The sequence below is a fragment of the Macadamia integrifolia genome, unplaced genomic scaffold (genome assembly GCF_013358625.1).
Source record: "Macadamia integrifolia cultivar HAES 741 unplaced genomic scaffold, SCU_Mint_v3 scaffold482, whole genome shotgun sequence".
Lineage (NCBI taxonomy): Eukaryota > Viridiplantae > Streptophyta > Magnoliopsida > Proteales > Proteaceae > Macadamia > Macadamia integrifolia.
In genome coordinates, this window is record NW_024870463.1 from 129,612 (window position 1) to 145,183 (window position 15,572).

At 36.2% G+C, this 15,572-nt stretch overlaps 1 non-coding gene across 1 annotated transcript; it reads left to right on the top strand.

The window, feature by feature from the left end:
- Nucleotides 1-298: 298 nt before the first annotated feature.
- On the top strand, nucleotides 299-405 carry LOC122068922. The gene has a single exon (XR_006137295.1). It is a non-coding gene; the product is annotated as a small nucleolar RNA R71 (small nucleolar RNA).
- Nucleotides 406-15,572: the final 15,167 nt, after the last annotated feature.

Here is a 15,572-nt window from a genome sequence, read left to right on the forward strand (position 1 = left end):
CAAATTGACTGATGATGGCTCTCTAGGAACAATAGCCTCAATCCTCTTGATTAGGCTATCCAAATGGGCTTCCTTGGCTACTATCCCATCCACAAAATATCCTTTTCCTCCTATGGTTCTTTCACTCTCTTGGGTTGATTCCCACTCACGGGTTTTGTCAGCTAAGTCAAGTAAAAATTCCCATGCCTTTCCTTCATCTGTAAAGGATGTGAATCCCTTAGGGCACATAAACTCTATCATTTGTTTAGTTGGGTAATCAATACCCTCATAAATTATTTGACATAAATGCCATAGGTCTAGGCCATGGTGAGGGCATTCTTGGAGTAGATCCTTGAATCTCTCCATAAGTTTGGAAAATGAATCACTAGGCTTTTGCCTAAACTGAAGGATATCACTTCTAAGCTTATTGGTCTTGTGAGTTGGGAAAAACTTCTTAAGGAAGACAACTGTGAACTGTTCCCATGAGGTTATGGAATTTGTGGGTAACCCATACAACCACTTCTTAGCTTGGTCTTTCAATGCAAAAGTGATAAACCTAAGCTTAACAGCATCATCAGAAAGCTGTTGGATCTTAATTAGAACACATACCTCTTCAAATTCCCTTAGAAATAGGTATGCATCCTCAGAGGTCAACCCATGGAAGTGGGGCAACATAGTGATGTATTGAGATTTGAGTTCAAAATTATTGCCCTGGGCTTGTGGTAGAACTATGCAGGAAGGTTGGGCTGTTCTAGCAGGGTAGAACCTATCTTTCAGAGATTTAGGTGAAGGGTTTTGCTGTTGGTCTCCCATATTGAAGGGTTTTAAAGAGAGCAAACGTATAGGGTCACTACTTGTTGGATCTCTTCTTTCTAACCGATTCTTAGTATTACGTACCCACTTAACACTCATGCAACAGAAAAACTTCCCACAACTAAAGTAAGACAAGCACAAAAGAATGGATAGCAAAACTTTTTGATGATTTTTTTGATTTTTTTAAAATTTTTTTTTGATTTTTTTTTTGATTTTTTATTTTTTTGCTTTTTGGGAGCTTATCGGCAGGGATCCGGGGTTGCTCAGGTCAATTCCTGAGGTACTGCTACAGGGCGAAACCTGTCTTTATCATACTGTGAGGCATGGCGACCTCCACTGATACAACTATTATTGCAAGTTGTTCTTCTCAGGAATTCAATAAAAGAAAAGGAAAAATATAAAACAAAGCAAACAAAGCACTCCGATTTACCAAAAGAAAGTGAAAAATAACATGGAACTGTCTCCCCGGCAACGGCGCCAAAAACTTGTTTGAGATTTAAAATGTAACCGCAAGCGTACGGATCAGTGTAGCTACGGGTCGAACACAGGGAGAGCAGCCACTTTATTTTTTATTTCTTTTAATAATGCGAAAGTGAACTGATTAATGGTTGTGATCTAATTCTAATTACCGTCCTAAACATATGTATCTAAAATAACGTCCTAACCATTCGTCATCTAAGAATTTAAAGACGCAAGCCACGCAATTAAAATTAAATAAATAAATAACTGAAAATAAACAACCCACGCAATTAAAAAAAAAATAAATAAATAAAGGAAAAAAATGCTGAAATAAAAATAAAGTAAAAGAAAGGGGATAAAGCTAGAGAGAGACTCACAAGTAGGTTTCTCTACTTAGCCCGAGGGATGCATCATAATATGAGCTTCCCTACTTGACCAGAGAGTCACTCTTACAAGGGTTACTCTACTTGGCTTTAGGGAAAGGGAGACAATTAAAATAAAAGCAATAAATTGATGGTTCTATGGCTAGGAGGGGCAAAGCCAACACATACACTAGCCATGAACCTTGGGGGAAAGGGATAACAATAATGTAACGACTGAAAATAAAAATCCTAAATTAAGAAAGAAAGGGTAGTCAGAAGAGGGAATGAGAGGGGGGAGAGAAGACTACTGAAGGAGCCTACTTACTTGAATCAATGCTTGAACTTGAAAAAAAATTGCTCCACGGCTCGTGATCTTGTCACCTAGATCTAAGCCTAGAACTATAACTTAAAAAATTACAACTCAATTGCATAAATCATAAACATAAAAAGGCTGAATAAAAATAAAAGAGTGCTTGCATTAATTGACATAAAAAAAAACTATTACAAAAGTGATTAAAGCAAAAATAGAGAAGAACTAAAACTAAAGAGAGAGCAAGAGAAAGAGAGAGCAACTAAAAAAAACTAGAAGAAGAATGAATTGTCTCCCCTCCTCTTACATGAATTGTATTTATAGGGAATGAGGAGGTCGAGTAACAATTTTCTCTTTCCTAAAAGGGAGAAACCCACAATTGATTGTGAGATCTTTTGAGTCCAAAAGTGCTAAGGTGGAGGAGAGAGAAGAGAGAAATAAATTTCCTATAATTTTTTTTTGCTTATTTTCTTTCCTCTTTTTTTTTCCTAATTTATTTTTCTTCTTTTTCTCTCTCCTAGGGACGATTTTCTTCTTCTTTGTGTGATTTGGACAATATTTGGTGATGATGTGGAGGAGAGAGAAGATTTGGACAATCTTTGGTTCTCCCCTTTTTTTCTCTTTCCTTTTTTTTTTCTTCTCTTCTTGCTTCCACGACTTTCCTTGCTTCTAATTTGATGTGGAAATCCCCTCCATGCCCTTAGTGCTTTAAGTGAGTGAAAAGCAGGAAATCTTCAACAAAATTCTCTAAAAAAAACAACCATGAGATTCGAACTTGAGACCTCTTGGTGAGCAAGGGAATTTTGTACACCATAGCTCACCAACTAAGCTAGGTAGTTGTTGTTACCAAAAACAAATCTTTAATCACTTAAGGATGTGGTCCATCGATCCTTGTTGGCATTTGGAGTATTCCTTGTACCTCTGGGACAATTGCAAACGGGCTGGTTCTGCATCTCGGTTCAGTTCTGATCCATTATTCTTTTTCTGACCCGAAAAGAATAATCATTTGTACGGGTGACCAAACGAATGTGTACTTTTAATTGAACACGTCCATCTTGCTCAGAATTTCGTCCTCTTCGCAACCATGAAAAGAAATAGGACCTCTTTACGTGTAAAATTGAAGATATAGTGCCCGATAATCCTTAAGGCCTTGAAAATACAAAACCTGCAAAAAGAGAATAAAACCCAAGGTAGCTTCATTCTAAATATGTAAAATGCATGTTTTACTACCTTAGACTTCACACATAAATGTGCTCATCAGGAAGTTAGATGAAGATAGTTATCACAACCACTTTGGTAATGGTCGATGGAAGCTTACCAAAAGATCTCTTATGGTGGTCAGAGGAAGCAAATGTTGCATATTGTACTACACAAAAGCACAAGTGTGAAAGGCTGAGGTAAACACAGCAAAGGAGGAATTAGCTCCAGACTTGTGGCATCAGCGACTTTGTCACATGAGCGAGAAAGGAATGCAAATCCTCAACAAAAGAAATTTACTTCGCAACATGAAAGGTTCGTGTTTAAAACACTATGTTCATTGTTTGGTTGGTAAACAACATAGAGTTACTTTTCATAAAAGGCTTCCTCAAAGAAAAAGGAATATTTTGGAATTGGTGTATTCTGATGTCTGTGGTCCTATGAAAGTGAAAACACTTGGTGGTGCTTCTTATTTGTTACTTTCATAGATGATGCTTCTAGAAAAGTGTGGGCATATGCATTGAAAACTAAAGATCATGTTTTGGATGTGTTTAAAAATTTTAATGCTATGGTTGAAAGAGAAACAGGAAAACCTCTCATATGCATTCAAACAAATAATGGTGGTGAGTACAGTGGTCCATTTGAGAAGTATTGCAATAATCATGGTATTTGGCATAAGCAGACAGTTTCCAAGACCCCTCAGCATAATGGTGTTTTTGAAGGAATGAACCGCACAATTATTGAAAGAATCAGGTGTATGCTCTCACAGGCAAAGTTGGCACGGTGTTACTAGGGAGAAGCTATGCATACTACTGTTTACTTGATTAACTTATCTCCATTAGTCCCTCTGAATGGAGATGTTCCTGAACGTGTGTGGAGCAGGAAAGATATTTTCTATGATCATTTGAAGGTATTTGGATGCAGGGCATTCGTGCATGTTCCAAAAGATGAGTAGTCCAAGCTTAATGACAAGGTAAAGTAGTGTATTTTCTTAGGATATACAAATGATAAGTTTAGTTATAGGTTATGGGATCTAGTTGAGAAGAAGCTTATCAGAAGCAGAGACGTCGTATTTCTTGAAGATCAGACAATTGAAAATTTTGGGAAAATTGAAAAGCCTCAACCATTTGTTGATGATTTGATTGTTCTTGATCCAGTTCCTCTACCAATGGTGCATGATGATGATGGGGGAGATGTGCAAGATGGTGATGATGATGTTCCTACAAATAATATAGGTGATGATGAAATCAGGGGGAGCAACCTTCCTCAAGGGCCACTAGTTGAACCTCAGTTAAGAAGATCTATTAGAGATTGTCAGCCTTCAACTATGTTTCCACCAGATCAGTATATCACAATAATAGATGCAGGTGAACCGAAATGCATTGAAGAAGCAAAGGTCGACAAGCATAAAGCTGAATGGTTAAAAGCTATGTAGGATGAGATGGATTCTTTACATAAGAATCACACTTATAATTTGGTGAATCTATCTAAGGGTAAGAAGGCACTCAAAAATAAATGGGTGTTCAGGTTGAAGACAGAGGAGAACAACTCCAAACCAAGGTACAAGGCAAGGCTGGTCCTGAAAGGTTTTGGGCAAAAGAAAGGTATTGACTTTGAAGAAATCTTCTCTCCTGAAGTGAAAATGTCATCCATTCGAGTTGTATTGGGTCTGGCTACAAGTATGAATTTAGAAGTTCAACAACTTGATGTGAAGATTGCCTTTCTCCATGGTGATTTGGAGGAAGAGATTTATATGGAACAACCAGAAGGTTTCAAAGTCAAGGACAAAGAACACATGGTTTGCAGGTTAAAGAAGAGCTTATATGGTTTGAAACAGGCACCAAAGCAGTGGTACAAGAAGTTCGATTCATTCATGATGGATCATCGGTACAACAGAACAACAGCCGATCATTGTGTATTTGTTAAGAAATTTTCAGAAGGTGATTTCATTATCCTTTTGCTATATGTTGATGACATGTTGATTGTTGGAAAAGACATCAACAAAATTGACAGGTTGAAGAAAGAGTTGAGCAAGTCCTTTGCCATGAAGGACTTGGGACTAGCACAACAAATCTTAGGCATGAAGATCCTCATGATAGGAAAGCAGACAAAATTGGGCTATTACAAGAAATGTACATATAGAAGGTGCTTGAAAGGTTCAATATGAATGAAGCAAAGTCGGTCAATTCCTCACTTGTAAGTCACTTCAAGTTAAGCAACGAGCAGAGCCCTTCAATTAAGCAAGGAAGAGCAGAAATGAAGAAAATCCCCTATGCATCAGCTGTAGAAAGTTTGATATATGCTATGGTGTGTACAAGACCTGACATTGCACATGCAGTTGGAGTGGTGAGAAGATTTCTTACCAATCCAGGCAAAGAGCACTGGGAAGCAATAAAATGGATCATGAGGTATCTCAAAGGTTCATTCAGGGCATGTTTGTGTTTTGGAGGTGACAAACCTGTGTTACAGGGATACAAAGATGCAAATATGGCAGGTGACATTGACTCAAGGAAGTCTACATCAGGGTACCTATTCACTTTTACAAGGGGAAAAATGTTATGGCAGTCCAAGTTGCAGAAGTGCGTGGCATTATCAATTACAGAAGTTGAGCATATTGCTACGGTGGAAGCCTACAAAGAGATGTTGTGGATGACGAGGTTTCTTCATGAACTAGGTTTGAAGCAAGACAAATACATTGTTTACTGTGACAGTCAGAGTGCCATCCACTTGAGTAAGAATCCAAGTTTCCATTACAAGTCCAAGCACATTGATGTGAGGTATCACTGGATTACAAATGTTCTGGAACATAAGCTTATGAAAATTGAGAAGATCCATACTGCCAAGAATAGTGCAAATATGATGATAAAGGCATTACCCAAAATAAAGCATGACTTCTGCAGAAGCATGGCAAGTCTGGATGTGCCAGATCTCTCCTTATGAGTCAGAGGGGGAGTTTTGTTGGGTCCTCCTCACAAGTCAAGAGGAGGGCTAGCTAGGTTTAAGAAAAAAGAAAAAAAAAAAACAAAAGCATTAAATGAGAAGGAGACAAGAGAGAGAGTAGAGTGGGGAACAAATCACCGCCCTCTCTCTCTCTCTCTCCCTCAGTCTCATCTCTTTTTGTCTTTCTGTCTCCTTCAATCTCCTTCTTCTTTCTCTGTGAAGAAATAGAGAAAATGAGTCGCAGAGAGGTCGGTTTTTGCTCTCTGTTTTTCTACTTCATTATGTTCTATGAAATCAGAAAGTGAGCTATAGCGGTGTGCCAGCATTCTTTGTGTTCAGGGAAGCAAGGAAGGTGACAATTCTCTCTGTATTTGTCATTGCTAGTTGAGGTGAGAGTGTATTTGTTCATGTGATTCCACCTTGTCATTTAGTGAGATATTTTGTTATCCAAGAGTAGGATTTTACTCCTGATGTTTATTGATAGCTTCTAGTACATCTAGAGAGAACTGTGTAAACCCATTATTTGCATAGTGGAAGTAGGCCCCGTGGTTTTTACCAATCTCATTGAGAGGGTTTTCCACATTAAAAATTGGTGTCTCCTATTGTGGTTTGACTTGATCGATTTTATCTATATTACTTGTTCTCTGCATATTGTTATTGTTTTGTATCTTTATTGTTTCGCGCACAGGTGGTGGAAAATAGATTTTTGTTTTTCCTAACACATCCATCAACATTTCTATACCAATACCACACCCTCATATGAGGCATCCTCCTCAGCCAAATCCATGAACATCCCCAAATCCCACAACCAAGTCTTTGATCCCTTTGGCAGGTTGAGTTTGAAGAGAAGTAGGGGTTCCCTATCCCCAACCAGTGAATTTGAAATGATATCCTTAAAGAGCCTTATATTGGGCTATATCACTACATTAGCTAAGCCCAAAAAATTGATTTTTGCACTCAAGGATTGGATCATTGAGCTTTCAGTTGGGACAGAGTTCTCATCCTCCAAAGAAAATATGTCCGTCTCTAAAAAAGTGTTGCAAATACCAATTTTTCTTGTAGTGGGATCATGCCTCAAACGGGGAGATGGGTGATACCGAAAGGCTAGATCGAGTAACTCGTTCTTTTTTTCCTAACATACCAGTAGAATCAATAGATTTTGATAGAGTGAACTTCTTTTTCTTATTTAGCATAATTCTTTCTTAGTATATGCTTAGTTGCAAAGATATCTTTCATTTTTTTTGTGACTTAATTTAATCCCCTCACTTTAATTTATCAGGTTTTGCACTTTGACTCCACCTTGCTTCCTATTTTTGTATTATTTTCTATAGAATTTTACTTTTAAGTTAATATAATAATACTTTCGTGGAATGTGTGGGAATTCATAGCATTTTCACAAATAAAATGCCTAACTCAACAAGGTACATTTTTAAAACTTGGCATATGATTCCTTAGCAAAACAAAATGATGTGACCATGAAAATTTTTTTCTACTAGGATACTTTGATTGTTATACCAAGAGATGGTATGTCATGTCATCAATACTAGTGAGAACGGTTGCAAAGGCGGCCCATCGGTCTTAGCTTTTACTGGAAAGAGAATTTTATATTATTTATTTTCCTATTGGTAGGAAAAAAATTTTATATTATTTATTTCTCTAATAAATTTGATCTTATCTTCGATGATAAGATTGGTTTTAGTTTAGTTGTTGGCTTCCAACAGGAGGTTCATTACTTAGTTGGATGTTACTAAAACACTAACTAATAGGGGATTCTAATTGGCCAAAAAGATATAAAACTGACTAACAGAAAACAATCAAAAAAGATTCGAGAGAACAGTTCTCACGGTTCTCACCCTCTTTTAGAAAATGCCTCTCCCATCTCTCTCTTTCACTTTGAATGATCGAGTATGATGATTAGGGTTTTATGAAAACCCTACTATTATGGAGGAACTTGGATATAAGAGAATGCAAAGTTGTACGTATGAGAGGGACTCATTTCGAAAGGGCTAAGATCACGTGGAGGCTCTGCACTTGTGGAGTTTCAGGTAATAATTGAAACCTTCGTATTGATTATTTCTTGAATGGTCGACCCTATCGGTAAGACGATCCAAATTACTTCTGCGGATGCTGTCTTTCAATGGTATCAGAGCCTCCCTACCGAAGGGAAACCTTTAATATTTTTAATAGTATTCATGCATTATATGATCCTTGAATTTCATTTAAAAATAAAAATCCCATATCACGATTTTTATCGCGGATGTTCTTGCACAGGGCTATTAGGTTGGATAAGTTTATGTTATGTATATACTATTTTTTTTTTTTTAAATTTTCAAATCATTGCAGGATGATTTGATAAATATATATATATATATATATATCTATCATGAACAGTATGTCACTGTTCACGTGAACACTGACATTGTTCACCGTGGACAATGAGTAATAATAATAAAAAAAGATCCAATGTCTAAACCTGTAAGAGTTGCATGCTTGGCGGCTGGAGTTTGTCGATGAAGATGGAGATGGTGAATCGGATTTTTAGGTTTTAAGAATCTTTTGGTGTAAGGACCATTTCACCCTTAGTTTTTAAAATGATGGGTTTTTGTTTTTTGTTGGACTGTTTAGTTGTAAATGGACTTAAGTTTTTAAATTAAAATAAAACACTTTATGAGTTATTTCAAATGGGCTACCCATATTGGGCTTTAGCTATAATAAACTCTTTTGGGGTTTTGAATTTATTTGTGAAACCAATGGCCTATTTGGGAATTTGAATGTTCATGTTTTGATTAGATTTTAGAAACCTGATCGGTCATATAGATACATGGACCATATAATATGTATACGATTTGATTTTATAGCCATGTTAGAAAGCATGGAAAGGGGGCCTAGATGGGTTTAATTTTATGTTAAGTCCGAATTGGTCCCATTCAAGTTACCATATAGGAGGGTTATATTGTGAAACATGAATTTCGTTTTTCAAAGTAAAACCAATTATTATATTGAACCTTGCTTGGCTATAGGGGTTTAGTTAAAAATATTTTAATTAAAACCCATATAAACTAGATTGTTTTATGGGGTTTGTTCTATAAACTCAATTTTTAGCCTAATCGCTTGCTAGGTGACCCGATTATTTATAAACATTGACTTAGAATAATTCATATTTTTCTATATGGTTAATATCTCTAATAGTTAATAATTTATGAAATTATTAATATAAAGGATATTAATGTGTACGAAATTGATGAGCTCAATGGAGTGTCCAATATTGGTACCAAGCCTATGGAGATTATTAATTTTTTGATTTTGTTTATCTAAAACCTTAGTTTGACTAAGTGGGACCACATAATATAGTATTATATGAAAATTAATTTTTATGCATTTTAATGGACTTGCATGTTTTATTACATAAGATGTAATAGTCTATTTTACTAAATATTAGTGAAATAGAGTGTGCATATGTGAGGTGGGTTGCACCATGGATCAGGAATATTATATTGTATATAGAACCCATATAGGCTTGTAATTTAAAATGTTAAGTATTGTTTTTAGAAAACAGTGCCCGTTTGCTAATTTGTACACTTATATATTCTTTGAGTTTCTTAAAACCTTAGTTGACCCATGGACCCCTAAACCTGTATAATTAAATATGATTTAATGTTTGATTTTGGGGTATAATACTTTCATGTACATGAGATGTACATTTGTAAAAGAATTATCAAAATTGACAATTTAAAATGAGGTTTTGTAAATCCTAATTTTCACATAAATGAAATGAAAGGATTAAATGCATGCATTCATTAGTGGTTATGAGATTTAAATGAACCATGACAATGGACTTTTATGTGGATGGCATACGTATATATGATTGTGAAATTTGTCTCATATTATCTGGTTACTTTCCTTCTCTCTCTCTCTCTCTCTCTCTCTCTCTCTCCTCCTATTTTATTTTTATTTTTTATAAATTGATGTATTCCCCTTGGGTAGCCCAATTCGTGGGTTGGTTTCTCAAGGTTTCTTTGGTAAAGAAAATGTAAAATAGAATTAGGATTTCATTTAATTATGTGATGATCAAGAGAAAACCGATGATGTTGATCGTAAGATGATCAGAGATGTTGATCAAGGGTTAATCAGAGTTGTTGATCACTTGGAGGAAGCGACCAAGATCAAGATAAAATATTTTTATTTTATTGTTTTTAATATAATAGTTGTTTATGTAACTTGCATTCACACTATCACTTAACTAAATTGAGTGAGAGTAGCTAATGAGGCTATGTTACTCCTACCCATCTTGGAATCAAACTGACTTGCATGAGATACAAAGTCAATTTAACTCCGGATGCCATCCCATAATCATTATAGTTGATAATTTACATGTGATCCTTATTTTAATTGTTTAACATAAATGTTTGCTTTATCACATATGATGTAAAGTTAGTTTAAATACATACAACACAATGTATGACAATGCATTGAATATATGTCTATATGATTATTCTATGCGTTCCTATTCCTCTCATTATAAAGCAAGTGTGGGAAACCCTAACCGGTGGAATTCTTATGGCCCCCCATGGTCGGTGAGGGTAGAGGTTTCATAGGTCAATTCTGACAAATACCGATAGGATAATGCTTGTGAGTGATCAATGAATGGTGTACACTCATATTTTATGTGATAAGTAGAGGACATAGTCAGTGAGAGGTATACTGCGATAGTAGACACTAGCTCACGATGTCATGATTCACTCTGAGACGATAGGTATATACTTGACCTTAGTGTATGTCAGCTGATAAGAATGGACATGATACTCAAGTGGTCAAAATTATTGGAAGTCTTTGTGATGGACAGAATCAATCCACTCAATCAACACTTGTACAATGAACTCCGATAGGCTAAGTTGTGCATGTAAGGGTTGAATTATTTCAATTCACACCCCAAAACTTTAAGGGAAGTTTAAGGTATAAGAAACCATTGATTGAGCTTCGTCCACTTGTATTCAATGGTATTTATTTGTAAATTAATTGTATATCATTGCTTATTTTACCATCACTAACCCACTAATTATTATAATGTTGACACATTGTTTGTTCTAATTGTTTGGAATAGACAAGATTATTTACTCATACTTGTATTTGAGTAAATTGGTTTATTTTGAGAGATAATGCTCTTTCCCTAGTTGACTCTATGATATTCTTTATAAATCACCAAGAGTTATAGGCATGATGAGGATGCTAAGGAGATGTTTGATGAGTAAACTTAAAATGCTCATTGATTGTCAACTAAGGTCAATCATATTACTCAAGATGACTTAAGGTTCACAAATTCTTGACTATATCATAATAATGATAGGTCACTCTATGAGATTGAAATCCCTTAAGTTAATTATGGATGCTTATTTCAATGTCTTAACCATGTCACCGACTACGTCTAATGTAATTGGTGGAAACTTTTACTAATGAAAAGTCAGGGCAATAGTAATGTCATTTGTAGTTTTCTCTTCATGTTCAATGCCCAATGGTCAAAACAAAAAGAAGGAATGCATGGGTGTGACCCATATATTAAGTACTATGGGAAAGAATGATACAAAGAATTGTTAGCTTTATCTAGCCACCTTATGAAAGTAGCTGGATGAATTTTTTCATAAAACACTTGTCCTATTTGAATATACTGTGTTGGTATGACTGATAGCCGCATGATATGTATGGACTTCGGTTCCTCATACATGTTTACAAATTAATTGTATGGTTTAAATATGACAAGAATGTTTTATGAAAACTAAAAATCATCTTTTAATCGGAATTAGAGCAGTTACCATGATATGATAATGAAAAAAAAGAGAAGGTTTTATGTGTGCTCTAGTTAACTTCACACTTTTGGTGCTTGCTGTAAGGTTGTATAGAGTTGATAGAATTTATAAGTTGGGAGGGATAAAACTCCAAAATGTCTGAAGGAAAATTCTTTGTCAACTTATAAGTTTTATTTATGAGGACATATAACCAAGTCTTTTTCCAAAAAGGCTGTAGAGCTATTTGTATTTTGGAGTTAATTTATACTAATGTAAATCATCCAGTAAATACTCTACCTGAAAAACGTATGAGTGTTAACTCTTAATTAGATCAAGCGAGAGTATTTATCATATATTCTTTGGATTGTCTAAAACAGTATAAGATCTCTAATTGAGATACCCGAAGACATCATATTGTATGATGTAATAAAAAAATCGAATTGGACATTGCAAGACAATATTTGATAGCTGTTTTATTAGCATTGTACTTTTAAAATAATAGTATTCATTTTGAATAAGTATCCATCTAAATTTATACCTAAGGAGCCTTTTGAATAATAGAATTTACGAAAGCTTATTCTATAATTTCTTAAGGTATAAGGACCATTTAGCTTAAATGCAAAGGCGGTTGACAGATGAGATAAAATACAACAATAAATAACAAAGGGTTTGATAATCCTATTTGGTTGATTTTTATTTAAGAGAATTATATTACATTGTAATATATTTCTAGCGACATAGAATAGTTCTATGTGTACTAACTAAATCGATATTTGTAACTCACATGTTTTGTGGAACATCCTTGAAGGTCTCAATATCGTAGGAGGATAATTAAACTTTCTATTAATTATACCTTCCTTATAAAGGAGGATGGCTATGTAAAAAATTTCTACAAATAAGTCTGGTTCTTCGGAATCAAATAGACTTTTGTTGAGGCTGTAAAGGATGTAGACACAGAAGATAATAGAAATTAAGCTTTAGAATAGTCTCTTTTTATTCTTACCAAGTTTGGATTTTTATAGATCCACTATAAGGCGAATGCCCTTGGATGTAAGTGGATCTGTATAAAGATGAAAGAAAAGGTTGAAAGAAAGAAAAAAAATTCAAAGTATGATTGTTGATGAATGGTATACCCTCAGGGTTTCATTGTTGACAGATGCATACTGTGATAATCATAGATTCAACTGTTAATATCTTGAAAAAGTATTGACATATAATTGCAAAGAGAAGAGTGCATGTCATTGAGATCTAATCAATCTCTTGCGAGTTTCTATTAGCTGAAACATTCAACTTTAATCAAATAACAAATCATTTATTTTGATCAATTTTTGGATGGACCATGTGTTCAGTGAGAATACAAAAATTTTTAGGATAAAATAGTTGGATTGCTATCAAGCTTCAGTAATTAAGAATTACTGAGAAGTGGACTTAATTTTATAATTTTACTACTTGTCAATCTAAGTAGGATTTGATTATTTGAAAATTTGACAAGTGTGACAGATATCTATAATATTTAAAGTTTTGCATTTAAGTGATGGTATTATATTTTGGAATAGTTTCAAAGAGTAATTTATCTTGGATTTCACAATAGTATTGGAATGTTTAGAAATTAGCCAAGTTGTTTAGTTGATTAAAGTTCTTGACTAAACAAGAGATTATTTATAAGTTTGTAAAACTAATTATTGTCCAGATATGTGTGAGGGTAGCGGCCGGAAGATGATATCTATCTCTTACCCCTTTGGGGGGGGGAAAGACTTGATTCCATTCCGTCCTCTCTCCTCTCTTTCTCTTTCATGAGGGAGGGGTGTGTGGTGTGTGCTTTGCTTGCAGGTCCCGTACCACCATACTGCCTCTCGGAGATACGTGGAGGCCTATTTCGTAAGAGTGTAAAGTTCATCATTCGAGACAGAGATTTAATAATTGTCAAATACGGAGATCAGGATTATACAAAAGGGGTTTGGAGTCACCACCTAGGATTATGGGCCTAGGACCTAGGGGTGGGCCCAATTCCTAAAAAAAGGGCCCGAAAGTTGGTCTGGTCCAGAGATTTAGGGTAAATGTTAGGTTACAGAATTGGGAAGGTGTTAGGCACCCAATTTGCTCTGTTCAGCAGGTCTTCCTACTAGATGCTTAAAAATGAACATTTTCCATGATTATTCCTATCCCGCATGCATGGCTAAGTTATCACACGTATATAAATTGATTGAATTGAAATGACTATGTACACTAAAACAAAGTCTATATAAAGTCTACATTGACCTAATTCTGTTGAGAAATTATACCTGAGCTTGACCTTTGTTTTCTGTCAAGAGGGGCGGGCCCCTGATTAATACCGGCTCAGACTGTCTTTTGGATTCTCCTGGCCTAGGGGAAGATGGTTTTGACCTCCAACTTCTTTTCTCGAGAGATGTTGACTGTGATGATATTCGAACAGAGTTCCAGCTAGGAATAGTTACTTTCAGATTTAGATTCAGACAGAGCTTCGGTTAGGGAAGGCTATTTCTGAGCTTAGAATGAGGTGACACTCCGACAGAACTTCTGCTAGGGAGAGGCTATGAGAAGGCTAGGCTGAGGTGGCACTCTGACAGAGCTTCCGCTGGGAATGACTATTTTTGAAAAGATTTAGGGGCACTCGAGCAGAGCTTCTGCTAGGAATGACTATTTTTGGAAAGAAATGGATTGATCTAAAAATGGATTAAAGATCTCCAAAGCCCTGAAGAACACTTTGAAGATCCGAACAAAACTCTGGATCTTAACAAAGATCTCTTCACAGACCCGAAGAACCTCAAGAGGGGAGGGATTTCTACCTCTAGTAAAAACCAATAACACTCAAAAGAGGGAGGCTAAAAACATACTATTTTTGACAAAAATGGATTGGGCTAAAAACTTAGATTGAAGATCTTCAAAGTTTCAAAGAACACTTCGAAGATCCGAACAAGATTTTAGGTCTTGATGAAGATCCCTCCAAAGACCCGAAGAAACTCCAAGGGGGAGGGGAGGAGAGAGGGCAGAGCTTCTCTCTCTAAGGGTGGTTTGTGATGTTGGTCTCCAAAATCAAAAGGAGGGGGTATTTATAGGATTTATGGACCAATAGGGAGGAGAGAGAATTTTTTATCCAATGGGGGCAAAAAGTGGATTTTTGGACTAATAAGAGGTTGTGGTGTAGGGTACGCTAGTGGAGTAGTGCACACGGGCCAATGGAACACAAATCCCAGCCATTGAAGAAGGAATAGAAGGTCTGGTCGAGGTGCACAAGGTATGATAGGCATGAGTGCACGGGTGGGTAGGCATGGTGTAAGGGTGGGCAGGCATGGTGCACAGGCTGGGTAGGCATAGTGCATGGGCTTACTAGGCATGGTGCACGCACCTGTAGCTATGCCTGGGGTGTACAGCAAGAGGTGCACAAGGAGCAGGGCACATGGGAGCACGTGGGGCAGAACGTGGGGGCGTGCGAGGTAGGATGAGGGGGTGTACATGGTAGTCTACGAGGGCGCACTTGGGACTGTGCATGGGGCTGCTGGCTGGTAGGCCAGTGCACGCAGCATGCACGCAGGCTGGCCTACTGGCTTGTGCATGTAAAAAATGTGATTTTTAGGTGGCGATTGTGAAAGATCCAACGGTTTGATTTTGACTTGCCTCATTTCGTCGGAATAGTATTTCAGAGTACTATCCATCTGTACCGTCATTGTGATTAGATTCCTCTGTATATAAAATGTCAAAATTGAACCCTCT